At 43.0% G+C, this 27,306-nt stretch overlaps 1 protein-coding gene across 1 annotated transcript in view; it reads right to left on the bottom strand.

The window, feature by feature from the left end:
- LOC124146870 (glycoprotein 3-alpha-L-fucosyltransferase A-like) overlaps positions 1–26,593 on the bottom strand; it is a 152,206-nt gene extending 125,613 nt beyond the window's left edge. The window contains exon 1 of the mRNA XM_046517386.2: positions 26,118–26,593. The gene's annotated coding sequence lies outside the window, so the exon portion shown is untranslated. The remainder of the gene's footprint in view (positions 1–26,117) is intronic.
- Between the last annotated feature and the right edge of the window lie 713 nt (positions 26,594–27,306).

Raw genomic sequence — 27,306 nt, 5'->3', positions numbered from 1 at the left:
GGTGCCACCGGTGTGGCAGAACACGCCCACCTTTTCGCCAACATCTGGTATCATCACTTTTCGATAGCGAGTCATAAACACATGCTTATGATATTGTCGGAATCGTATAATTAACTCTGCGTTCAGCAGAGGTGCCTTATGATCATGGAAAGAATTTGTTGCTTTTATCATTATTATTTTGGAATGGGTCTTGTCGCTTTTGTTTATAAATAAACATGTCAACAAGGTATATTAATCCACAGTATTAGCTACTCGTTAAGCGACAATAACTTTAAGATAACGCGTTTGCATGATATTGATTTCCCATCTACCGCAAGACCTCGTTTTCCAATTATCATACATGTTTCGTGTACAAAACCCACACACGTTGGATGGAGGACATATTTATTTTCTGATATGACATTACAGTTGCCGACTCCAAGGCATAAAACAGCCCCTACACAACACGTCGCGCGCAACAAGTTTCATTAATCGAATAAAATAAGAAGACATTTTGTTAAATTGTGTAAAGGATGGACGACTCGGCGAGTTGGGGCAATTAATCGTAGCGGCTGACGAGAAGAAACGTTAACACATGCCAGTGCGGGTCATGACTATGTGATTAGACGCAGATATTCGATTATACCACCAGTAGAAAAGACACCCATCTCCCTTGATGCATTTCAGTTGATCTAACGGGCGGAATTTTTTTGTAAATTGTTAATCGCTATTAGATCAAATCTTTAAAATAGACCTTTAAAACCTCGTCTGTATTATCGGTCTAACAATAAACAAGATTATGTGATGTATTCTCGACGATGGATTATTGATTTAGTGTTGGTATAGAGTTTTTAAAGTAGTTTAAAGTATCAAAGTTAATTTGAAATTTGAATTTGTTGGCTATAAAATCATTCTAGGAACGTATAGATCGATGAATGATAATACGTAAGACTAGAGTGAGTGAGTGAAGCGGGTTAAAAAGCGCTTTGAACAGTATTCCAGTTATTGTGGCGTGATCATGGCGTGTCGATTTAATATGGGAGAAATCTGGAGCACGTTGAAGACGTTTGCCGAAAAACAGAAACGCGGGATGGTGAAAAAGGACCAACGATAATAGCCGTGCCAAATTAGGCCTTTGAGTTTTTATTACAGGGTTACTTATATTCCATAAAAAATGCTACATACGATATTTGTGTCTGTACTATATGTTTGTGCATGTAATTGACAACCCGGTACAAAGAACACTTCTAATTGCACCTACAAGTACTTCTCCTATATACATGTGAGTATGTGTATGTGCAGACATATATATTGTCTTTGTCCCTGTCTTGTCTTGTCTATGTCCCTGTCTTGTCTTTGTCTTTGTTCCTGTCTTGTCTTGTCTTTGTCCCTGTCTTGTCTTGTCTTGTCTTTGTTCCTGTCTTGTCTTGTCTTGTCTTTGTCCCTGTCTTGTCTTGTCTTTGTCCCTGTCTTTGTCCCTGTCTTGTCTTTGTCCCTGTCTTTGTCCCTGTCTTGTCTTGTCTTTGTCCCTGACTTGTCTTGTCTTTGTCCCTGTCTTGTCTTTGTCCCTGTCTTGTCTTGTCTTTGTCCCTGTCTTGTCTTTGTCCCCGTCTTGTCTTGTCTTTGTCCCTGTCTTGTCTTTGTCCCTGTCTTGTCTTGTCTTTGTCCCTGACTTGTCTTTGTCCCCGTCTTGTCTTTGTCCCTGTCTTGTCTTTGTCCCTGACTTGTCTTGTCTTTGTCCCTGTCTTGTCTTTGTCCCTGTCTTGTCTTGTCTTTGTCCCTGACTTGTCTTTGTCCCTGTCTTGTCTTGTCTTTGTCCCTGTCTTGTCTTTGTCCCTGTCTTGTCTTGTCTTTGTCCCTGTCTTGTCTTTGTCCCTGACTTGTCTTGTCTTTGTCCCTGTCTTGTCTTTGTCCCTGACTTGTCTTGTCTTTGTCCCTGTCTTGTCTTTGTCCCTGTCTTGTCTTGTCTTGTCTTTGTCCCTGTCTTGTCTTTGTCCCTGTCTTGTCTTGTCTTTGTCCCTGTCTTGTCTTTGTCCCTGTCTTGTCTTGTCTTTGTCCCTGTCTTGTCTTTGTCTGTGTCCCTGTCTTGTCTTGTCTGTGTCCCTGTCTTGTCTTTGTCCCTGTCATGTCTTGTCTTTGTCCCTGTCTTGTCTTGTCTTTGTCCCCGTCTTGTCTTTGTCCCTGTCTTGTCTTGTCTTTGTCCCTGACTTGTCTTGTCTTTGTCCCTGTCTTGTCTTTGTCCCTGTCTTGTCTTGTCTTTGTCCCCGTCTTGTCTTTGTCCCTGTCTTGTCTTGTCTTTGTCCCTGACTTGTCTTGTCTTTGTCCCTGTCTTGTCTTTGTCCCTGACTTGTCTTGTCTTTGTCCCTGTCTTGTCTTTGTCCCTGTCTTGTCTTGTCTTTGTCCCTGTCTTGTCTTTGTCCCTGTCATGTCTTGTCTTTGTCCCTGACTTGTCTTGTCTTTGTCCCTGTCTTGTCTTTGTCCCTGACTTGTCTTGTCTTTGTCCCTGTCTTGTCTTTGTCCCTGTCTTGTCTTTGTCCCTGTCTTTGTCCCTGTCTTGTCTTTGTCCCTGTCTTGTCTTTGTCCCTGTCTTTGTCCCTGTCATGTCTTGTCTTTGTCCCTGTCTTGTCTTGTCTTTGTCCCCGTCTTGTCTTTGTCCCTGTCTTGTCTTTGTCCCTGACTTGTCTTGTCTTTGTCCCTGTCTTGTCTTGTCTTTGTCCCCGTCTTGTCTTGTCTTTGTCCCCGTCTTGTCTTTGTCCCTGTCTTGTCTTTGTCCCTGACTTGTCTTGTCTTTGTCCCTGTCTTGTCTTTGTCCCCGTCTTGTCTTGTCTTTGTCCCTGTCTCGTCTTTGTCCCCGTCTTGCCTTGTCTTTGTCCCCGTCTTGTCTTGTCTTTGTCCCTGTCTTGTCTTGTCTTTGTCCCTGTCTTGTCTTTGTCCCTGTCGTGTCTTTGTCCCTGTCTTGTCTTGGTCCCCGTCTTGCCCTGTCTTTGTCCCTGTCTTGTCTTGTCTTTGTCCCCATCTTGTCTTGTCTTTGTCCCTGTCTTGTCTTGTCTTTGTCCCCGTCTTGCCCTGTCTTTGTCCCTGTCTTGTCTCGTCTTTGTCCCCGTCTTGTCTTGTCTTTGTCCCCGTCTTGCCTTGTCTTTGTCCCTGTCTTGTCTTGTCTTTGTCCCTGTCTTGTCTTTGTCCCTGTCTTGTCTTTGTCCCTGTCTTGTCTTGTCTTTGTCCCTGTCTTGTCTTTGTCCCTGTCTTTGTCCCTGTCATGTCTTGTCTTTGTCCCTGTCTTGTCTTGTCTTTGTCCCTGTCTTGTCTTTGTCCCTGTCTTGTCTTGTCTTTGTCCCCGTCTTGTCTTGTCTTTGTCCCTGTCTTGTCTTTGTCCCTGTCTTGTCTTGTCTTTGTCCCTGTCTTGTCTTGTCTTTGTCCCTGTCTTTGTCCCTGTCATGTCTTGTCTTTGTCCCTGTCTTGTTTTGTCTTTGTCCCTGTCTTGTCTTTGTCCCTGTCTTGTCTTTGTCCCTGACTTGTCTTGTCTTTGTCCCTGTCTTGTCTTTGTCCCTGTCTTGTCTTGTCTTTGTCCCTGACTTGTCTTGTCTTTGTCCCTGTCTTGTCTTTGTCTTTGTCCCCGTCTTGTCTTGTCTTTGTCCCTGTCTTGTCTTGTCTTGTCTTGTCTTTGTCTTTGTCTTGTCATAAAAAAAAATAATTCTAACTGTACACGTCCCTTTCTAAAGTGCGTTGAGAAAAGTATGGAGATCGTGCAAGAAATTGGTTCCACGCCTGTCATCTACGAGTGGAAATACTTTGATCCGCAATTTGACACCTTATAAAAAATATTCTTCTGGCAGAACATGGATGCTCACATTTAAATCAAAGATGTGGGAAGATGCCATGGCTGTAACTCCTGGGGAAGATAATAAGATGTTTCATCTCTGAAGAAACGAATCAGGACAGATTCAATCACCACGTCATACAACAGTCGAGTTGCGCACACCACACTGGCCCTCGATGACAAGGAATCACGTACAGTACAAACCATACATTATTACTATCAGAATCCTCTAGAATCCACCAGAGTACTAGCTTTAGGTGCTACACCAATCAAACTCAGCAGCACTTTTTAAAGATATGTCCTGAACCACTTTTGAAAAAAAAAAAATGTCAACCACATCTTAAAGGCTTGCTTATTGCAAATCCAGAACATCGGGAATATTCGACAGTTTCTCACAGCAGATGCTGCAATGAAACTAGATTCATCCATGGCCATGTCCCGGGTTGACTAAAATAATTAAAAATAAATAATAATTATGTGTGTACTTCTCAATACAATTCGTCTCAATACACAAATGTCCAGCCCTAATATTATCACTCAGGGCAATCGATCAATGTGCACGCGTTATCATTCTCAGCTCCCTGGGAGTATACAAACCAAGCTGTCTGTGAGGCGCTGGACGATAACTGCCATATTAACATCCAACTCATCCTACCGGGTACCCATTGACTGCTGGGTGAACAGATGTATAACAGAGTGACCTGCCAAGGGAAACACCACGTGCGTTACATGTGCATCAGGGTGGGGGCAAGAAAATTTCAGGAGTCAAGCGGCCGACTGCGGGTCACCCATCCGACTATTCTCCCAACTAGCTTCACCTGATTTGTGACCTGTGCGCTGTGCCCAAGACCACTTGCCGCAACGGTTGTAATGAACTATTGAAATGTTCTGTTGTAACCCTAAAATGTTGAACACAACACACAACGCACCCAATGGACAACTGACAGGATAAGGTATGTTTGTTTCTGTTGTTTAACGCCGCACTCAGCAATATTCCAGCTATATGATGGCGGTCTGTAAATAATCGAGTCTGGACCAGACAATCCAGTGATTGACATCATGAGCATCGATCCACGCAATTGGGATCGATGACATGCATCAACCAAGTCAGCGAGCCTGACCACCCGATCCCGTTAGTCGCCTCTTACGACAAGCATAGTCGCCTCTTACGCCAAGCTTTTCTAGTCCGATCTTTACGGAATCCTCATTAGGTGCCATCTACAGACATGTAGTGTAACGGGACTGTGCCCTGCCTAAGAGAGAGATGTGTCGCGCCCTGCAACACAGACCTAGCTGAAACCGAGACCACATTAGCCAATCCAATGGTCACCCAAAGCCTAAGTCATTCTGAACGCCCATTTTGGTCATCTGGTGCCCGTTCAACAAAGTAATCTTAGTGCTAAGAGGATCGTTACTCCCATATTTCAGTAGAGTCTTACGACAATCGTAGCGCAAAGATCGCTTTCTGGAACGGGCCAAGATCTCAATGACGTCATGTTGTGTAACGGGACTGTGACCCGCCTAAGATAGGTGTCTCTCCCTGCAATACAGATCTTTCACTGCAAAAAACATCCAGATATACAAGCTTGTATATGCTTTGGATAGATGATATTTCCAAATATATACAATTTTCCATGTATGATATATTTGTGCTGAGCTGTCGGTTTAATTGTACGGAATACATTGTAGACAGACAGACAATAGTTTATTACTGTCTCACTTCTGTACGTACATAAAACAGCTTTGTACAAATAGACATTGATAGAATGTACAGAAACATTCAATAGAATTATGATAGATTATTACCCGAATATCCCACTGCTAAGTTTGTGATAAATTGTTGAATTAACATTAGATAAGGTTGAGAACTAATTGTGTTTTTTCAATACATCTTAGACTGGTGAGTCGTCTACAAGCCCAGCTGGAGTTCGATGATAACCAACCTGCTTATATTTTAGCATTTTTTTAAACCCTGTTCCCCATTGTTTGATAGACATTGCATAGAAGTTGTCGGATGACAAAGTAGACACAATTTATGGATAACAACTTCTTTAATACTGTAAAGGCGGAGTTTCGATATAGATCCTTATACCTTTGGCAAGCAAGTTGCTTAGAAATACTTAATCTTTACATGGAAACTGCCATCTTGATGTATTATTTGTATTGTATATTGACAGCTTGCGATTAATTGTTACCCAATGGCCCCAGCTGGGGTAGCAGATTACACACTTAAGGGATAAAGGTTAGTTTGCTTTTGACGGATGGAGAGCGCCATATTGGTTTCTCTGAAACATTTGGAGTTTTTAAAATGGAATGAGAGTGATTTAATCGGGACATGGTTTAACCACTCTGTGACTTAGTCACGTTTCGTAATGTAGATAATCCATGCAATTTGTTCATTTTGTTTTCAGAAGAGCTAAACATGTTTAGGGGAAATATATCTCCTTTCGCTAAAGTTAACCGGTCTATATTTTGTAAGAATAAACTATTGCGCACTGAGCGATTATCTCCTTTAGCTATAGGCGTAGTATAGAGTTTTATCACGCACTGACCTTGCAATGCTGTAATCGTATCTTATTCAAGCTGTATCACTGAGAGTGAGTGATTATCTCCCTTACCCGAATAGCTCTATTGCGCACTACCTTTGCAATGTATCGTATGTTATTCAGGCAGCCAGCCAGAATGGTTCCAGGGAGGAATTCCGGTCAAGCACGTAACACGCACTCGAACTTTCTCCCTTCACACTGCTATTGCAACTTATTGTTCACTACGATTAAATACCAGGCTTCTATGAAGCATGACTTTGTTCAATAAACACATGTAAAACAAGGGGTTTGATATTAGAAATTTTAGTTAGTTGTCTTTATAATCACATGTATGGTGCTTGCTGTGCATAGTTGGGCACAGATTCAAATAGTTCACTGTTTGTAAAGTATGATTCATACCGATTCATGCGGCGGTTTACAATTCTGCATGGTTTATTGTATAGACAGTTTTTTTAACTTCCTAACTAGACCGAGCTGAAACCGAGACAATAACTCATGTATACAATAGGTCCATTCTATTCCATCCTATCTTGTCTTTACGCTCCATCTATGCATTGAATACACGACTCGTGTACATCAACCGCATCTATTTTTGTATATAAAACTATAGATCCATATTTCATAACAGTAACTGATTAACGGACCTGATATAACAAGTTTACCCTGAATGATTTTATTCGCAAGACACCATGATGGAAAATGATAAATCGGTCCACCGATCTTCAGCTTCCTCATTCCACTAACGCGTCTGTGATTAACACACACCAAAGTGGTCCCTCCTCAACATAACGCCATTATTCTGAGGCGGTTAATTTCGACTCCCGCCTGGAATACCATCAGACGGTCACACCACACGCTTCAATGATAGTTCAAAAGCATATAAATACACGGTGTGCTTAAAAATGAAACGAATATGTATACTCAATTATATCTGTATTTTCATAACATTTGATTGATATCACACGCTGAATTTGCACAGACTTCATAATGGTTCCCATGGCAACATTTATTACACGAGCTAACATTGCAGGTACCAATTTTCTGGGGAGAAATATCTGCTAAAGGTGAAGCCTATTGTACGATTCGGACTACATCATATGCATATGTTTATGAATCACTTAAAACAGTGATGATACCAGCTGTTCGCGAAAAAGGTGAACGTATCCTGCTCCACCGGTAGCACTCATCACAAACACATGCACAGGCAAGTCAATTGGTCAAGAAAAAACACAAGAACACATGTCAGAAGTGAAAATAGGGAATTGCAGTGGACACCGTTTTTGCACCGATGCGTCAAATTTGAAAATACTTCCGCATGTTCATTAAAATGTTTAAAGCCCGATCAAACAAATCTTGATCAAGATTCGTATGACGCTTTTTGAAATTTTCGTAGAAACATCATGCTCAATTATATCTCAAAAGTTGCGAAATGTAGACACCAAAGGATTGAGCTGCAGGAATATTGATAGGCGTCAAGGGAAAGTTGGCTATTGGAAAGTAAAAGCCATCCCTCATGTCCTACAAGTCCTTTCGAGAGTTGTTTGTCCTTGTGAACCTCCCTGCATAGATCTAACAATGAAATGGATGAGGCGTTTTCAGTTATCTCTTTTATTTGGAGTGCAGGACGATACATCAGGGGAAGGGAGTTGGCAATTTGAACATTATTCACCGAGATCAGATCATCGATATACCTGAAGCTTAAGTTAAACTTCTTGTCCAAATTCACTTGTTTTGACTTTGACAATCCGAGCAGAAAATTTCCGCTTCATATGCAGACAGAAACAGATCTTCAAGAAAGGAAGCATAGATGGAGCCCATGGGTCTACTTCTTGACTAAATGGCCTATCCCCAAATTTCACATAAATGTTATCTTTGAGGAAGCCAGGCAATTCCCATATTGTTTTCTCAGTAAACCTAAGATAGCATTTGATTTCATTTTTGACAAATTGTCCTGAAGCTTTGAAGCCAGAAATGTTACTGTATCTATGGTCACCATGTTCAGGAACAAATGTCCCAAAGATCAAGGAATGAAGCACGAGGAACCGGGACCTACCCCCCCCCCCCCCCCCCCCCCCCCCACACCCCCACACAAACACACACACACACACCACACACAAGAAGACATTATGAGATCCCAACCCCCCTCCCCCCCCCCCCCCCCGCCACACCACACACAACACGAAGGCATTATGAGAAATGGATGGATTTTGTAATCTCAAAGCATCCTTTTGAACTGGCAGCTTAATTGATCACCATTCTCCTGGTTCCATATCAACAGGATGCAGCCATGCACTTAACAAATACGGACCGTTACCGGGTCAAAACCTAATCAATCTCGGCTTACAAGTAAATCAGCCATAACGAAGCTACATATCATCATAATCATCTTGATGTTCATTTACATGGCATTACACTGCACACAGAAACGTTTTTCAGAAATAGTATTACCACCGTCAATGAAATATCATTCTCTCAGCTCTTGAACCTGTATCGTATGCTTTTAGGCTATATAAGGTTCAAATTATCATCCTAACGGGTACCCACTTACTACTTGCTTGTTAGGTGTACACTCCGAATGATGTCACAGCGTTAAGGAGACATCATTTATATAGTGTGTAGAGTAGCGAGTATGGTGAGTCACATGTCAAGAGATGTAATATTAAATATTGTTGTATTCTCGTTATAAGTGGTGTCTCGTCGCTTTCAGGATTATTGCACTAAAATAATGACGTCGATGCACTTTAAACGTCTTCTGATATGACTCGACCGGGGATCGAACCGCCGACCTTCCGTTCTCCGGTCAGACGCTCTATCCACTAGACCACTAGATTGATAGCAAACGTCAGTAAGTGAACAGAATACCGCTATTAAGGTCCACGTAATCGCTTCATATAACGTTAGAAGACGCGTGAAACACAAAGGCATTTCACACTTCAATTATACAAAAATTGTGTGATTTGACCGTACTATTATTAAACAACAGCACAGACGCAGATTACAACCACCCCCGTCTGTTTTCATCAACATAGAGGCGTAAATCCTCCCTCCGAGAAAAATCTCATCACATCAGTGAGTGAGTGAGTGAGTTGGGCTTAACGCCGCTTTTAACAGTATTCCAGTTATATCGCGGCGTGTCAGCTTAATGTGGGAGGAAAGCCGGGAGTGATGCAGGTCTGAGACGTTTACGACTTCAGTGAAACCCACGAGCACGGGTATGGTGCTGACAAACCTAGAAACATAATTGGGGCGATCCGGGATTCGAACCCACAATCATAGGTTTCTGGCGTGCCCAAGGGACGCAACTCTGCACAGCGAATCGCGGCGCCTTAGACGACTGGGCCACCCGTGCCCCCTCATCAGATCAGAAAACACACCCCGTACCATTGTGGTTGTGTGATGGGAATATAGATTATGGCAGTGGTTGTAGGAACTCCAATAAAGTATCAGCTGCAAAGCTTTTGTTTTCTTATCATGAAAAGGGTTTTATTTATGATAATGGAACGGGTTTCTTTGTTATTATTGTCACGCCAAGACAAGAGTCAACTTAAAACCGACCGTCTCCGTGGTCTTGTGGTAGAGCGTCCGCCCGGAGAGAGGAAGGTCCGGGGTTCGATCCCCGGCTGCGTCATACTTAAAGACGTTGAAAGATGGTACCTGTTGTTACCCATCTGGCGCTCGGCATTAAGGGGCTAAAACAAGGACTGGTCGGCTCGGAGTCAATATCCTGTGTCTGAGCTGGGTATTCATGTTAAACTGCGGCATGGTATCTCAGTGAGCTAGCACTATAAATCGGCATTAGGCCGGTCGAGCACAATCAACCACACACACACACACATACATACACGCACACACACACACACACACACACACACACACACACACACACACACACACACGCGCGCGCACACACACACACACGCACACGCACACGCACGCACACACACACACATACATACACGCACACGCGTTCTTATAAGTGCAACAATCTTGGACGCGAAGGTTAAACCCAATTTCACCTAACACCAAGTTAAAACTGTGTTTCTCGCAGGACGTGCACGTTGGTACTTCTAAAGTGAGGAACTCTGGAACAACACCTGTCAAATTGCTGTTGAAAGCGGCATTGAACCTAAGTCACTCACTCACTCACTCTCACAGTACCCGTGAAGATCCGGGGTAGAATAGGTCTTCAACAACCCATTCTTGCCGTAAAAGGTGACTATACTTGTCGTGAAAGAAGACTAACGGAATCGGGTGGTCAGGCTCGCTGACTTGGTTTATGCATGTGATCGTATCTAAATTGCGTGGATCGATGTTCATGATGTCAATCACTGAATTGTCTGGTCCAGACTCGTTTATTTACACTCACTCACTCACTCACTGATATTAACAACGCCAACATCTAAAAGTCCGAGGACTCGGGTGCCATAATTTGATGTGCAAAGGTATGTCACTGGTAACTGCCCTTATCAGCTGGTGATAGAGTTTACTCCAAGATTCCTTGGTATGTAAACAGCATTCGTGTGCTCGCGAGTTTCACCAAAGAGCCACCACGTGAATATACGGGGTAGAATAGATCTGCAGCAACCCATGCATGCCGCAAAAGGCAACTATGTTTGTAGTAAGAGGCGACTAACGGGATGAGGTGGTCAGGTTCGCTGATTAGGTTGATGCATGTCATCGTATTCCAATTGCTAGATCGATGCTCATGATGTCAATCATTGGTTTGTCTGGTCCAGACTCGATTATTTACAGACCGCCGTCATATAGCTGGAATATTGCTGAGTGCGGCGTTACACAACAATCAAACCAACAAACAAACAAACAAATCACCAAAGTGCCAAACATGTACCGCCTGTCTATTTGAGTTTTCCTTCCACATACACGTCAAGAACACGTCATGAACACGTCATACAAGCAACAGAAATACTTTTCAAAGCATATAGGAAATGGTGCTGAAACACCGAGGACTCGAAATGGTAAGAATCGGGAGGATTCGACATCGACCGGGGCTTGTTTTGTCACAGACAAGATAGACCCCTCCGTAAAATTTTGGAGAACGCAATCCATTTCTGGTGGCATTAAATCTAATAAACCGACACAGCAACAGGGACCGAAACGTGTTGAAGACGGCGACGTTGTTGCCCGAAGTGTCCGACTTCATCATATAGTCTTGCACCTGTCAGACACAAACACATAACCTTACGCTTTATCAGCAAGCAAAGCATTTGAATAATGTAAGCAACAACCAAACACCACCTCGGTGTAGACCACCTCGTCTAACACCACAGCTTTCACTCGCCGCCTACCCTAGCTTAATGTCTCACACATAGAAACTATGAAAACAAACGAGACCGGCAGGCGTCATAGTTTGCTACCGTTCCGGCACAGGAAACACCCAATCTATACCACGTAACACCCCGGGCAGACGACACTCATAAACTATCGTCTGCTACACCACAATCAGACGGGACCATACAATACATCTCGCAAGCGGCTATAATATTCAGAAAACGATCGTCTGTCGCTCGTCTGTGAACTGACAATGAGGAGCTATCATTAGGCATTGTCTGGACCCTTTAGGCAGACGACTCTCGTGAGCTATCGTCTGCCAACATCGCAGCAGACGTCATCCCAAAGACAGATTATCTGCCCCTGAACCATCAACCACAGAGAGCTTATCAACCATCTTCGATAATCCGACGATCGATGACAGAAAATTCCTGTCGTTAAAAGGGCTACATGTACTCCAGGACTATGTTTGAGTGCGGCCATTTCCAAATATCCTACGATTTAGACAACTGGTCTACATACAAAAATGCATATATCTGTACTTACATGGACCAGTATATAATTATTGGGTCAGACAGACTTGAGGTATTTCAGTTTCGAATTCGTATGGTTATAATTTGTGGTTTGTGTGGCAAAACCAAAAATCGGCTGAACGATTGGTTAGGATTCCTTCAAGATAAGGAACAGCGCATAAAGCAAACCATAACAGGTATGAATATGAATAAAAACATGACCACATTTTTTTTAAATGTAGACAAGACAAATAGGGTTGGTCTGTACTGTTCGTGAAAGCTTCGGTTCAACAACGGGCACAAAACACTCGTGTACCAAACGTTTCGGATACCAAACATCCTCATACCGAATCACATTCCACCTTGAAAAATTGACGACCCGTGAATGTCTGGGGTAGAATAGATCTTCGGCAACCCATTCTTGCCGTAGGAGGCGACTGTGCTTGTCGTAAGAGGCCAGGTGACTAACGGGATCGGGTGGTCAGGCTCGCTGAATTGGTTGATGCATGTCATCATATTCCAATTGCGTGGATTGATGCTGATGATGTCAATCACTGGATTGCCTGGTCCAGACTCGGTTATTATATGATCGGCGTCATGTAGCTGGAATATTTCTGAGTGCGGCGTTAAACAACAAACAAACGAAATAAAAATAATGGACGATGGACAGCAAAACTTTAACATACGAGTTAGCTTTGTGTGAGTGAGTGAGTGAGTGATGCTCTTCGCCTCTGCTAACCTTCCTACAGAAATATAAGATCGTCCGTTACAGAAGGAAACCAAAGCCACGCTTTCAAGATTTCACTCATTCCTCACCCTTGTCGTTTACGTGATATAAGTACCAGAGACATTTTTATCATTGTTTATATCAAATCTATACCAAGGCAGTATTTAAAAGTTTCTGACTGACATAAACATGTCATACAAACATTAAATGTTTGTCTGTTTGCAGCCTCTTCTTCATCACTTATCATCCCAACAGCAACAGCAAACACTTTCATCGTAATAACATCAACAGCGTTATCATCGTGCAGGTGATTTACCAGAAAATATTATCAAACATTGTAAACATCCCGCTTTATATGTCATTACGCGGAATGGGTAACCAATTCTATATATTTGTCTGAGAGTTAACAAAGTAACATTATCAGAAGACATTACGATCGGACGAGCCTATTAAACCACAGCATTAGCCACGTAAAGGCGCCATATTAATCTCGGTGTCAGGCTGCATATAGAAAATCCCAATATCGCTGCATCGTGTCGAACCCGAGGCAGGAGAAAGTGGCGTTCCTGTTACCGCTCGGAGAAATAATACGAACGAAGAAACAGCTACATAGTATCTAATAACGGTGAACGAGTTTCTTGTTACTTTAATTTTCCCGAATGTTGAGGAGGGATATCATAAAGCACTTTAAGTTCCCGATTCCTTGCCTCTGTATAGCGGTTTAAACTAGGTCCCATTATGAAACTCGAAGCGTCCGTAGCGATGATGACTCGTCGTAAATCAAGAGCCTGGCGTCTGGCACGTGGAGAGAGCAGATATATGGGGGATTGGCGGGCATAACGAGACGCTTTATTATCGGAGTCCTCTCTTAACACTGCCTATAATTCTCCCGCTCCCCCGGTGGCGGGAGTGAAGGTTATTTCTTGGACATTTTGAAGGAAAACACACACGTCCAGAGTGTCCGTTTGCAATAATTGTATTTGGGGTGATAGTGGTGGGGAGAGAGACGGCATGGTGGATATTATCGCTGTTACTGTCACTTACAGAGATACCGTTATTGAACCAGGCCCGATAGAGCAAGTGCTACATCACCGCGCGCCTGCCCATAGACATCTGCAGTTATAGCGCGAAGTCGGGTCAACGGTACTCCTAGCACGACGCCAGGGCCACTATAAAGATTGTACCACGTCAGGTCAACTGTGCTCATAGCTTTACGTCAGGTCAACTGTGCTCAAAGCACTACGTCAGGTCAACTGTGCTTGTAGCATTACGTCAGGTCAACTGTGCTTGTAGCATTACGTCAGGTCAACTGTGCCAATGGCATTACGTCAGGTAAACTGTGCCCATGGCATTACGTCAGGTCAACTGTGCTCAAAGCACTACGTCAGGTCAACTGTGCTCATAGCACTACGTCAGGTCAACTGTGCTCATAGCACTTCGTCAGGTCAACTGTGTTAATAGCTTTACGTCAGATCAACTGTGCCTGTAGCATTACGTCAGGTCAACTGTGCTTGTAGCATTGCGTCAGGTCAACAGTGCTCATAGCTTTACGTCAGGTCAACTGTTCTCATAGCACTACGTCAGGTCGACTGTGCTCAAAGCACTACGTCAGGTCAACTGTGCTCATAGCACTACGTCAGTCAACTGTGCTCATAGCACTTCGTCAGGTCAACTGTGCTCATAGCACTACGTCAGGTCATCTGTGTTAATAGCTTTACGTCAGGTCAACTGTGCCTGTAGCATTACGTCAGGTCAACTGTGCTTGTAGCATTACGTCAGGTCAACTGTTCTTACAGCATTACGACACATCAACTGTGCTTGTAGCTTTACGTCAGGTCAACTGTGCTTGAAGCTTTACGTCAGTTCATTTGTACTTATAGCACAGCAGGCCAACATTTGTCGATAGCAAAGCCACAGGCCAAATGTGTTGACAGCTCAGTGATAGGTCAAATTTGGTAATAGCACAACAGGTAAAAAATGTTGATGGCACAAGGACAGGTAAATTTCGTTATTAGCATGCTTGATCAAATTTGTTTGCTGGTGTCCAGTTCATGTTTACTCCTGTCTAACAAATGTTTATTTTATTGGTTTCGGGTTCCAAGTGTTTACTGGTGTCCAGTCCGTGTTTACTCCTGTCGAATACGTGTTTACTGATGTTCTTTTTGTGTTTACAAGTGTTTACTGGTGTCCAGTCCCGGTTTACTCCTGTCTAATACGTGTTTACTGATGTTCATTTTGTGTTTACAAGTGTTTGCTGATGTCCAGCCCGTGTACTCCTGTACAGTGTTACAGATGTCCAGTCAGAACACTACTGTCCTATCCTGTCCAGCCTAACCACAATCAATAACAGTAAATGTAATTTTAAGGCAGGACAGCACAACGTAATGGTACTGCCCTGTAGCCCCAAGAGGGACTGGGACATTAATTTGGCTCTCCATTCCTTGAATAGGCTTCCATATTCACGTAGAATTAAGCCAAGGACTCCCATCATGCCATTCAAGATGGCGAGGTAAATATATCGCTCCGTATTGTATGTGGAACTGGCTTATATCATATATCGAATGAATGTCAGTAAATCAATGACTTGCTCACAGCTGACATTAAACATGACTACAGTAAACTACGGTTATAACGAACACGCTTATAACGAACTGACGGATATAACGAACTTACTTTTTGGTCCCGACTATTTGCTGTAGTTATACTGTGTATATGCTTATAACGAACTACGGTTATAACGAACTAAAATAAGTAGTCCCTTTGAGTTCGTTATAACCGTACTTTACTGTATCTATTAAAATGCAATGCAGGAATTGGGGGTTGGTTTATTTGCTTGCTGTTTAACGCAGCACTCAGCAGTATTCCAGCCATATGACGGGGTCTGTGAATAATCGAGTCTGGACCAGACAACCCAGTGACTGACATGAGAAATGATCCTCGGATACGATGACATGCATCAACTAAGTTGCCGAGCCTGACATCCCGATCCTGTTAAAGAAGGGGAGGTAACTACTGATTCGTAATTTGGCGCATCCCTATAGTGAGTGAGTGAGTGAGTGAATATGGTTTTACGCCGCTTTTAGCAATATTCCAGCAATATCACGGCGGGGGACACCAGAAATGGGCTTCACACATTGTACCCATGTCGGGAATCGAACCCGGGTCTTCGACGTGACGAACGAACGCCTTAACCACTAGGCTACCCGACCGCCCCGCATCCACATAGTAAGATGGACAGTCTGTAAACATGCTTACGACAGCTGATTTTAAACTATCCATAAACTGTAAAAAAGGAGGGAAATCTAATGATGCGTAATTTTCGTGAAACATTTATGTGTTTTAATGGACATTGAATACAAAATATCTATTTACAGCTGATATTAAATATAACTCCCTTCTAATGTGTACTCTGTGTTAAAGAAATTTGAACATATTGCCATGGCAACCTCTTCATTCGCGTTTATTACGTCAATGTGTTTATTGGCTCAGACAACAACCCGTCAAACTCCCGAGGCATCCTGAGGAAAAACCGAACGTTTCACATTTCTGACTTTGTGGGAATAATTGTTGCGTTAATTTTATCATGCATGCGATCGGTAAGCGAGTTCTCCATTAATGAAGACACACGTTCCCATCTTTGATCCATTGAAAAGAAACACGCATTTAATTTGGCAAACTTTGTAAAGATAATAAGAATAGCAAGCCCAGTAGTGTGGTTTTCTTACGCAAGTATGTCGTATTGAAAATCGATGAGTGACACAATATCATCTCACGATGCGATTTCAGCCTTCCCGTGCCACGCTGGCCGTTAACCTTGACCTTTACAGCCCCAGCACAGGTGACGTCGATACTCCGTACGTCTGTAAACTCCCAAACAGGGCCTCAAGCCTCCCACCAGTCACAAATCCACTTTCCGTTGCCTATGTGCCGACGCCTGCTGCGCTGTGAGGAGTGATTAATTTGTTGACGTTGGTTTCTCAGTGGGTTCCTTGAATACGACCCTGCTCCGGGGCAGACTTTAAAAAAATCCAATTTCTTTTTATGAACCTGGCTTCGGTTAAAGACTTCGCGATGTGTGAAGTTTTGTGATAAGAACAGTACAAGTGACATAAACACCGCTCTGTCGATGGACGAAAGGTGTTTGCACTGACCTCGGTCGGAAGTGGCTGTGGTGCTCTATTACCAAAGTACTTTATTTTAAGAGAGGCTTTATTCTATCACTTATTCAAAGGGAGATGGACGGTAGCTGTGTTAATTCAGATAGACATTACACGCTCATAAAAAGCTTTATAAACGAAACAGCGTCCGTTTTAAAGCTATTCCGCCTAGTATGGTTAGTTTGCCACAACACTTGGCGAAGGGTCGATTCATGTCATGTTGTATCATAGTCCTCGCCTCGCCTCTAAAAACAGGAAATATCGCAATTAATAATTAACGAAGAAAACTGCATGTTCGCTCAATACTTTTACAGTCAACTCAAGCCATTCGGGGGATAAGGAATATTTCAGTAATGACAAAAATTGAAAAGTGCGCTTTTAATAAAATATCCAATTTGCTAGCGATAAACATCATCATTGAGTGCATCCCAGCACCTGCTGGACCCTCATCCACACGCAGCCTCCCTAAACACTCTTTTCGAGGCAACAGCTGTGAGCGAGTTGTCACGAGAAAGTCGTGTTGCACGGGCGTAATTGCCAAGGCCGGTTGTATCCAGTTTTGTAGCCGACATACAACTCAAATCTCGACCAGTGCAAGCTGCTTGTTCATTGTATTCGGGCGACCGTTTTTTGGTTACCAAAATGTATATACAATTATTATGATTTGTTTGTTTGTTTGTTGTTTAACGCCACGCTCAGCAATATTCCAGCTATATTACGGCGGTCTTAATAATCCAGTTTGGACCAGACAATCAAGTGATTAATATCATGAGCATCGCTCCATGCATTTACGATACGATGACATGCATCAACCAAGTCAGCGGGTCTGACCATCGATCCCGTTAGTCGCCTCTTACGATAAGCATTGTTGCTGAAGACCAATTCTAACCCGGATCTTCACGGGTCTAAATATTATGAAGGTTCATAAGTTGGACGAATCATTTCCCTCGTTTTTTTCATTAAAAACCCTCATAAAACCCCAGTGGTTTATTCAATTATCGCCGTACACAGGCAGTAAAAAAAGCGACGTTATCAGCGTTAAGTGAGTGAGTGAGTTTGCTTTAACGCCGCTTTTAACAGTTTTCCAGTTATATTACGGCGTGTCAGCTTAATGTGGGAGGAAAGCCCGAAGTGATGCAGGTCTCAGACGTCGGTGAAACCCACGAGCACGGGTATGGTGGTGACAAACCTAGAAACATAATCGGGGCGAACTGGGATTCGAACCCACAATCATAGGTTTTCTGGCGTGCCCAAGGGACGCAACTCTGCACAGCGAATCGCGGCGCCTTAGACGACTGGGCCACCCGTACCCCCATCAACGTTAACAATAACCTAGGATGACTGTTGTTTTGTGTGTACTTTGCTATGGTGGACTGACCTCTAGCAATGTTAGCCGTGTCTTAAAACGAGGTTAGTGGAGTATACAGACGTTCTTTTAAACGAGGCTGGTTGTGGTAATAGCCACATCACTTCGGTAAAAGTTATATTTTGTAAATTAAGTGATGTATGGGATATCATCGTGTCCAAAAAAACAAAAAAACCACATCGTGTTTTAAGTTAGAAGCGGCATCGGGGGAATTATGCAAATTAATTCAGAAACTCGAACCAAATCAACCTCGGAAGTTAATATTGCCAAGTTGAGCAAAGAACAGTTTAAGTTACTTCCATTTGAAACGTGTGCGAGTTCGTGTATGTTAATACAAGCATTGCGGTAATCCTAGTTCTCTGTTAGTAATCGTGGCTCATCTGATATTGGTAGCAGCAGAACTTCTGCATGCCATTTGAGAATTGGAAATAATATATATTGTTTCATTGTTTTCCACCTGTGTGTGGCACTGTGTCCCTATGTAACAACCAGACTCCGGCGAGCCGTCTATATAACACTGCCACTACAGTCACATTGGCACAACGTGTTGTTTGTTTCTTTGTTGTTTTACGCCGCAAACAGCAATATTCCTGCTACATGACGGGTTTCGACCAGACAACCCAGTGATTGACATCATGAGCATCGATCGACGCAATTGGGATACGATGACATGTTTCAACCAAGGCAGTGAGCCTGACCATCCGATCCCGTAAGTCGCCTCTTACGATGTATGTGTGTGAGTGTGTATGTATGTATGTATGTATGTATGTATGTATGTATGTATGTATGTATGTATGTATGTATGTATGTATGTATACTGACAGACAATCAAAACGCATAATCAAAATGCATAATCAACGTTAACTCGAAGCACAAGAAAACGAACTTAGCGGTAAATATTTACTTTTATGAAAAAGAACGATGACTATGAGAAAATGACATTGTTGTGTTTGATATTCTCATGCCTAAATACTGAGAACGGAATTTCATTTTTTTAATACCATTTTTACCTTGAAAGTGTTTTAGTATACATGTCTAAAAGAGCGAATTAAATTATCTGTGTATATTTCTGTCCATAAATATTTAGTTGTATAGTGTGGACACAGTTAATAAATACCTACCTTCTCTGTTGTGGTTACATGGTTAATGACCTACTATATCCACACATATGTTTTAGTTTGTTTGTTGTTTAACGCCGCCCTCAGCAATATTCCAGCTATATGACGGCGGTGAAGACCTATTCTAACTCTTCTCGGGTGTCACGCATATGTAATATTATAGAACTTATGTATTTCATAATTATCAGAACGAAAATAAAACAAGTTATAAGGAGATGACATATCCCCCGATCTGGTGCAATTCGGAGTTTGGCTACTTAAACCCAACTTTGGGTCCATTGCCAGTGGATATTTTAAGTTCAGAGATGCCAAAAATAATGCTGTTCAGTATTCTACAATATCCCAAACATCAAAAGTCACCACTAGACTTATCTATATGGCAAGTTTCATCCAGAGCTATTCAACTGTTTTTTAGTTCTGCTCCGGGAACGGAAAACGGACGGAGGACAGATTGAAGCATATTCTGATCGCTGTATTCACGTTTTTCCAAACTAGGGGATAAGAATATCCATGCAGGAGTTAGTCATCATTTTTGATTTCTTTGTGTAAAAAGTTTCAATTTGCTAATCGGTACTTGTTACCAGCATATCAACTGACGCTCCCCTAGGAGGCCACGTCAACACTCCACACCTCTCACTCTGTGGGAGAAATAGTGCAGCTGTCAGTTGTGATTCATAGACACGTCTGTCACGGTCACCTTGTTACAGAGGCATGAAGACAGGGTCGACTTAAGGATTTTATTTTTCTAAATTTATGATATTGGTACAAGCATTAAACAATAATATTACAGAAGCTTAAATCCATAGTCAACTATGTCTTCGTTGAACTACAAATGGCATCCGTGGTCAAGTGGATAGAGCATCTGCACGGGGAGCGGAAGGTCAGTGGTTCCATCCCCGGAAACGTCTCACCATTTGAGGTTAAAATATGGCACTTGTTGTTACCCTGCCTGGTTGTCGACATTAAGGGGATAAAACAAATGTCTGAGAGGGGTATTCATGTTAAACTGCGGCATGATTTACATATCGGTGGCCCAAAACTATAAAACGGCATTAGTCTGGACTAGCACAGGCACACACACACGCACGCACGCACGGGTACGTGCACGTTAAACCCAATTTCACCTCACCTTCATTGAAACTACATTTTCTAAAATGTCACTTTAAGATACAGCACGTGAACGGGCTTTCATGTATAATGTTGTTTATATCAAAGGAAATTGTTAATGAGAACTTGTGTGGTAGGTTTGTTTTATTCATTGATCACGTAATATAAGTCTTATCGGTCTATCTTTTAATCTGTTCTCTGTTATTCATGAATCTTTTTAAGGCGCGATTATTCTCCTAACTCAGAATTGATTCTCGTCAACACAAACTCAATCTCCACTACAACCCCCACAATCTCTTTGTACCTGAAGTGACGTCTTCCTCCACCCCTTACTCCAACTCTTCACCATCATCACGCATGGGCAAAAGTGGGTTCCGACAACAGACTACATCCACCCGAAAGATAAAAGAACATTTTTTATTCTCGTAGAAAGTTGAGATGGGCCCGAAGCCAATTGAACACGGCTAGCCCCGCCCCCCCCCCCCCCCCCCCCCCCCTTCCAAAAAACAAAAAAAAAACAAAAAAAAAAAACAAAAGACGAAAAAAAAACAAAAAAACACCAAACAACAACATACGAATCAAACCAACAAAACAGTATAAATGGAATGGCGTGGACAAAAATGAAATTTAAGTTTAAGGTCGTTTCTCAACAGCGCTTAATTATTAAATGAATATTAAGGTATGAGAAACAACAAATGTATTTCAACCCCGATAGGATATATGATATGAAAGGCCTAAACATAGATGACCGCCTCCGTGGTCTAGTGGTAGAGCGTCCGCCTTGAGAGCGGAAGGTCGGGGTTTGATCCCCAGCCGCGTCATACCAAAAGACGTTAAAATATGGGACGTGTTGTTACCTTGCCTTGTTTTTAGGAATTAATGTGAAAAAAAAGTTTTAAATGCCTATCAAAGACCCATTTTAATAATTACGCCCAACGTATCCACTAACTTCACTATCATATATGGACCCGTGAAGATCCGGGTTAGAATAGGTCTTCAGTAACCCATGCTTGTCGTAAGAGGCGACTAACGGGATCGGGTGGTCAGGCTTGCTGACTTGGTTGATGCAAGTCATCGTATCCCATTTGCATAGATCGATACTCATGTCAATCGCTGGATTGTCTGGTCCACACACAATAATTTTCAGACCGCCGTCATATAGCTGAGTGCGGCGTTAAACAATAAGCAAATAAGGAATGGTCGAATCAAGCTAAGTGCCATCTTGCACCTACTGCAGCAGAGAAGGCTGATCTGAACATACACCTCGAGAGACTCGACAAACTCCTCACATCAAGTGATAAATATACCACAGGGAGCAAGCTGTTTTCCACACAACGGGTTCCAACTTTAAACCGTTAACAGAGGTGTGACAATTTGACCCGGCAAGGATTGGATGTGAGAATGTCGAGTTGATGTCTATACAAGAACATTATGACACTTACACCGGGCACATTAACAGTTTTGGGGCAGTATAGATCTCCTGTATTCAAAGCGTTTCTCCCCAAGAGGATGCAGAGGCAGAATAGGTCCCCAGTACCTCATGTTGGTCTCCGTGTGGGGATTTCGGGGCAGAATAGGTGTCTTGTATTATAAGCGTTTCTTCCAAAGGGGATGCAGGGCAGAATAGGTCCCCAGTACCTGATGCTTGTCTCTCTGTGGGGATTTCGGGGTAGAATAGGTCTCTTGTATTATAAGCTTTTCTCCCAAAGGGGATGCAGGGCAGAATAGGTCCCCAGTACCCCATTTTTGTCTCAGTGTGGGGATTTCGGGGAAGAATAGGTCTCTTGTATCATAAGCATTTCCCCCAAAGGGTACGCAGGGCAGAATAGGTCCCCAGTACCTCATTGTTATGCAAGGAACAGCTGGATGAATATGAGGTGGTTATGACATGCGATGCTGGTCGTGTACCAAACACTTTCCAAGGCCTGACTCCGACCAGAACGCTTGGATTCATTCGTCCATTTACAGTATTTTACTAAATAAAAGCGACAGAACAGTGTTCATAATCATAAGAAATCTTTGCTAATAGCAGAGTCAATTCTGACTGTATTATTCCGACTATATCATGAACATGTGAAACTGAATCACTATCAAATAGTGTCGATACCGTGTTAGCGAAAAGGTGAGCGTATCCTGCCCCACTGGTGGCACCCGTCACAAACACATGCAATGGCAAGTCAATTGTTCACTTAAAAAACATGGGAACACACGGTAATGAATAATAATGTTAATAATGAATTCATCAACGTGCACATCATCTCCGACTCACAATAGTTTAGGGGTGGTCGGGTAGCCTAGTGGTTAAAGCGTTGGCTCGTCACGCCGAAGACCCGGGTTCGATTCCCGACATGGGTACAATGTGTGAAGCCCATTTCTGGTGTCCCCCGTCGTGATATTGCTGGAATATTGCTAAAAGCGGCGTAAAACCATACTCACTCTCATACTATACTCTCTCTCACAATAGTTTATAAATGGTTCATACGCAGACCTTAACCACTGGGTATGCAATAAAGTTACAATCAATTAATCTGACACGAAAACGGCTTCCACTGTCCTTAAACGACCTTATACGGTTGTGAGCGTCCGGCCATCGAAAAAAATAGTTGACGAACACTGACTTCCGACGACAGGTCTATAATTTTCTGGTGACTGTGACAATTAGTGCAACATCTGTTGATGATGACTACGGTACCCTGGTTTTCAGCCATGAAATCACCAGACTGCTGAACAACTCAATATCTGAAGGAATCTGATCGAATCCAACATGGCAGCAGTCTACTGTGTGTGTGAGTGAGTGAGTGAGTGAGTAAGTTGGGTTTAACGCCGCTTTTAACAGTATTCAAGTTATATCACGGCGTGTCAGCTTAATGTGGGAGGAAAGCCCGAAGTGATGCAGGTCTTAGACGTTTACCACTTCGGTGAAACCCACGAGCACGGGTATGGTGCTGACAAACCTAGAAACATAATCGGGGCGAACCGGGATTCGAACCCATAATCATAGGTTTCTGGCGTGCCCAAGGGACGCAACTCTGCACAGCGAATCGCGGCGCCTTAGACGACTGGGCCACCCGTGCCCCCCTACTGTGTGAGACAAACCAGGGAGTCCATATAGTCTTTGTATTTATCTCCTTCCACAAATGACCGCCTCCGTGGTCTAATGGTAGAGCGTCCGCCCGGAGAGCGGAAGGTCCGGGGTTCGATCCCCAGCCGCGTCATACCAAAAGACGTTAAAAGATGGTACTTGTTGTTACCCTGTCTGGCGCTCGGCATTAAGGGGCTAAAACAAGGACTGGTCGGCTCGGAGTCAGTATACTGTGTCTGAGTGGGGTATTCATGTTAAACTGCGGCATGGTATCTCATTGGCCTAGCACTATAAATCGGCATCAGTCTGGACTAGTACAAGCAGCCACACACACACACATACACGTGCATGCACGTCGCTATAAAAGTGCAATAATCTTGGACGCGACGTTAACTCAATTTCACCTCACCTCACCTTCCACAAACTGATGAGGTGAGGTGAGGTGAAATTGGGTTTAACGCCGCGTCCAAGATTATACAAACTGATGAATTACAATCAGATCTATTCTGACCCGGATCTTCACGGGTCGACAGAAATGATAACACTGTCAGTATAAAAAGACATAACATCTTACATGTTTCAAAAGCTGGTCACGATATGATCATTATATTCGTGGTCGTATTGTAATCGGTATCGGGGCATATGCTGTACTGCTTGTCAAATATTGTGAGTGAGTGAGTGAGTATTGTTTTACGCCGCTTTTAGCAATATTCCAGCAATATCACGGCGAGGGAACCAGAAATGGGCTTCACACATTGTACCCATGTCGGGAATCAAACCCGGGTCTTCGACGAGACGAGCGAACGCTTTAACCACTAGGCTACCCGACCGCCCCAAAATATTGTGTGTATTGCGTTTCGTGCAACACATACTCCGTTTACCATTCCCTCTTGAAGACAATTCAAAAGGTAAACCCAGGAACATATTCAGTCCCCATCTGCGTAAACAGATTCCACAGGTTGTAATAGGTAATATGTTGATGGGTATTATATGAATGGGTGATAGAAAATCAGCTACACAGGTATTCTCGAGTGAATGAGTGAGTATGGTTTTACGCCGCTTTTAGCATTATTCCAGCATTATCACGGCGGGGGACATCAGAAATGGGCTTCACATATTGTACCCATGTCGGGAATCGAACCCGGGTTTTCGGCGTGACGAGCGAACGCTTTAACCACTAGGCTACCCGACCGCCCCAGGTATTCTCGAAAACGGAAACCATCACAAATTACTATAAAAAGGAAAAGAGTACAAACGAGTCAATATCTAGTTACAATATATATATATATTTTCATTAAGTTCAGTCAAAATATTCCTCCTCGCCGAAAACGTATTTACTGTTGTATTCCATGAACATATATAACGGTAAACTTTACTCTGCCCGACACAATACACTGCTGGCAGTGGTGTAAAGCTGAAATAATTATCTCTCCATCCTTTTAGGGTCTCTCTTGGTTCGACATTTTATGCCTTCAGCAATAGGTCTACTTTTAGCAATAGCCCTACCTTAAAACAACAGTGGTGAAATATCAATGACCAATGTAGTTCATTTTAAAAAATAGAATTTCAGTATTTATTGTTGACTTCTGTTTACTGCTATTGATGTGGTTAGTGCTTTTACTACCGGATCCTGATTGTTTAATGTTCAAGAGAAAACCGGGGATGAGCATCACACGCATTGCTTTTTTGGTAAAATTGTGACAAATACTAATCCTTTACATCGTGATTATTGGAACGTACAAATATGTTATTTTGTAAGAAATAGTCAATTCAATATTCAAGGCAGAGAAAAAAAGATCATATACGAAATTGAAAATGAAAACAGAATGAAATTGAAAACCATAAATTTCATCATCTGATGGTGCACCATTTCGTACAATTGTACATATTATCATACATTCATCATCTGACGCGTTGAATGCACGTGCCGTGAATGCGATCGTGAGATCGCGTGAGATTTGTGGTCTATGTTGTCAGATGCCAGTTCTGACATGAATGAAATAGCTCCAGTTTTTAAGACGAGATCTGGGACAACATGAGAATAAGAGAACATACGACTGTAAACAAAGCTTTCTTCCATCACGATGTGTGGAATCTGTAGGATTAATATACAGGGTAAATCAACCAATCAAACAATTCTAACCTAAACGTGAGGCATCCGATCAAAGCCCAAATCAGCGATCGCTTGTCCAGTTGTTTACAATCGGAACGCACTGTAGCTACAAATACATGCCTCGGAATGACCCGAGAACTAGCGGTGTTGCCAGCAACACTGTTGTATAACTTTCTGTGCTTAAACAACGATGGAGCTGTACCAGTTGATGACGCCTTGAACGCTGGAATAAGATGGGAGGAAACAGCAGATTTGTTGACAGATACAATGACTCAGAGATCGCGAGGAGTTAGGCAGTTCCTACCTTAGTGTGGCCATTGATCGGTCGTGGTGCATATTCCACGAGAACTCTTTTAGGCTTGCACCGTATCCTCCTGGCTGTTGTCGCTATTCAAGGAAAGACACTCCACGTACGATCCACGAGTCCGACACCAATCCAAGGACTGGAATCTCCATCATTCCCGTTTGGTATTTACATGAAAGTTATGGAATCATCCCCGGTCGTCCTAGCCCATCTCTAGGGAGACCGGTCACTATGGCAACACAAACAGCGGCCAAGCTGTCATTGACACTTCACCATCGTTAGTGTTGGTGGCGCATTCTTCGTCTAAACGGATTCCCGAACGAGCGGGAGAGGAACTTTGAGATTAGCCCTGCTCGGACGACTGTGTGGAGGTCCGACGGCATTACATAATGGAGTTTTTCCACTTCGATTTTCCCCTAATCGCTTGCGCCATTTTTCCGACAAACATGATACAGAGGCAAATCAATATATAGCGATGCATCCTACAAGATGGCGGAAGGGGCGAGCGCATCAGTTGGCCACGGGAGCCTCATTACCGACATGCACGCGCTTTCTGGTCACGTGATGTATTGGTGATGCGACAGGTCTGATTGCAATGAGAAGATGAGGGCCGGCATCTGCGTATCCCAGAAATGAAGGATGAATTGTGTCACGCAGGGCTAGCAGTTCACACGTCAACCGGTTTGTTTCTGTTATAAACCTACTGCAAACTACCCCCAAGGAATTTACGTGAGTGCAAAAACGGTGTAATATGATTTCTCTGCAGAACTGGCGTCGATTCACGCTTATATAACATTGGCGTGTGACGATTGATTGATTGATTGATTGAGACGGGACTAATTTCGCTGTGAGGCCAGATGGCATGTCCTCTTGTGAAAAGGGGAAGCTGTCCGGTACTGCGCAGACAAGATGGGACGAGGCTTGGCAGGAGACAGAGAGGTTCTGACGACAAGGCGAGGCTAAAAATACCCTAAAATTTACAAAATTTGACCATTTATCGCATTACCCATCAGCTGAGCTTTAAGCATTGGAAGGAAGAACGGAGTCTCTCGGTTTGTGATGAAAGGCTGGGATTTTCAATCCGACTGTGAGATATTTTAATGAATGGTTACACAACGTCGCAATCCACAGCGTGAGAGTTGAAAGATGACACTAATAGATTCTCTGATGCACAGGTTGATAACCGCTC

This window comes from Haliotis rufescens, unplaced genomic scaffold (assembly GCF_023055435.1).
Source record: "Haliotis rufescens isolate VD_foot unplaced genomic scaffold, xgHalRufe1.0.p SCAF_6, whole genome shotgun sequence".
Classification (NCBI taxonomy): Eukaryota; Metazoa; Mollusca; class Gastropoda; order Lepetellida; family Haliotidae; genus Haliotis; species Haliotis rufescens.
The sequence above is the reverse complement of the archived record's forward strand: the minus strand, read 5'-3'. Positions and strand labels throughout refer to the sequence as shown.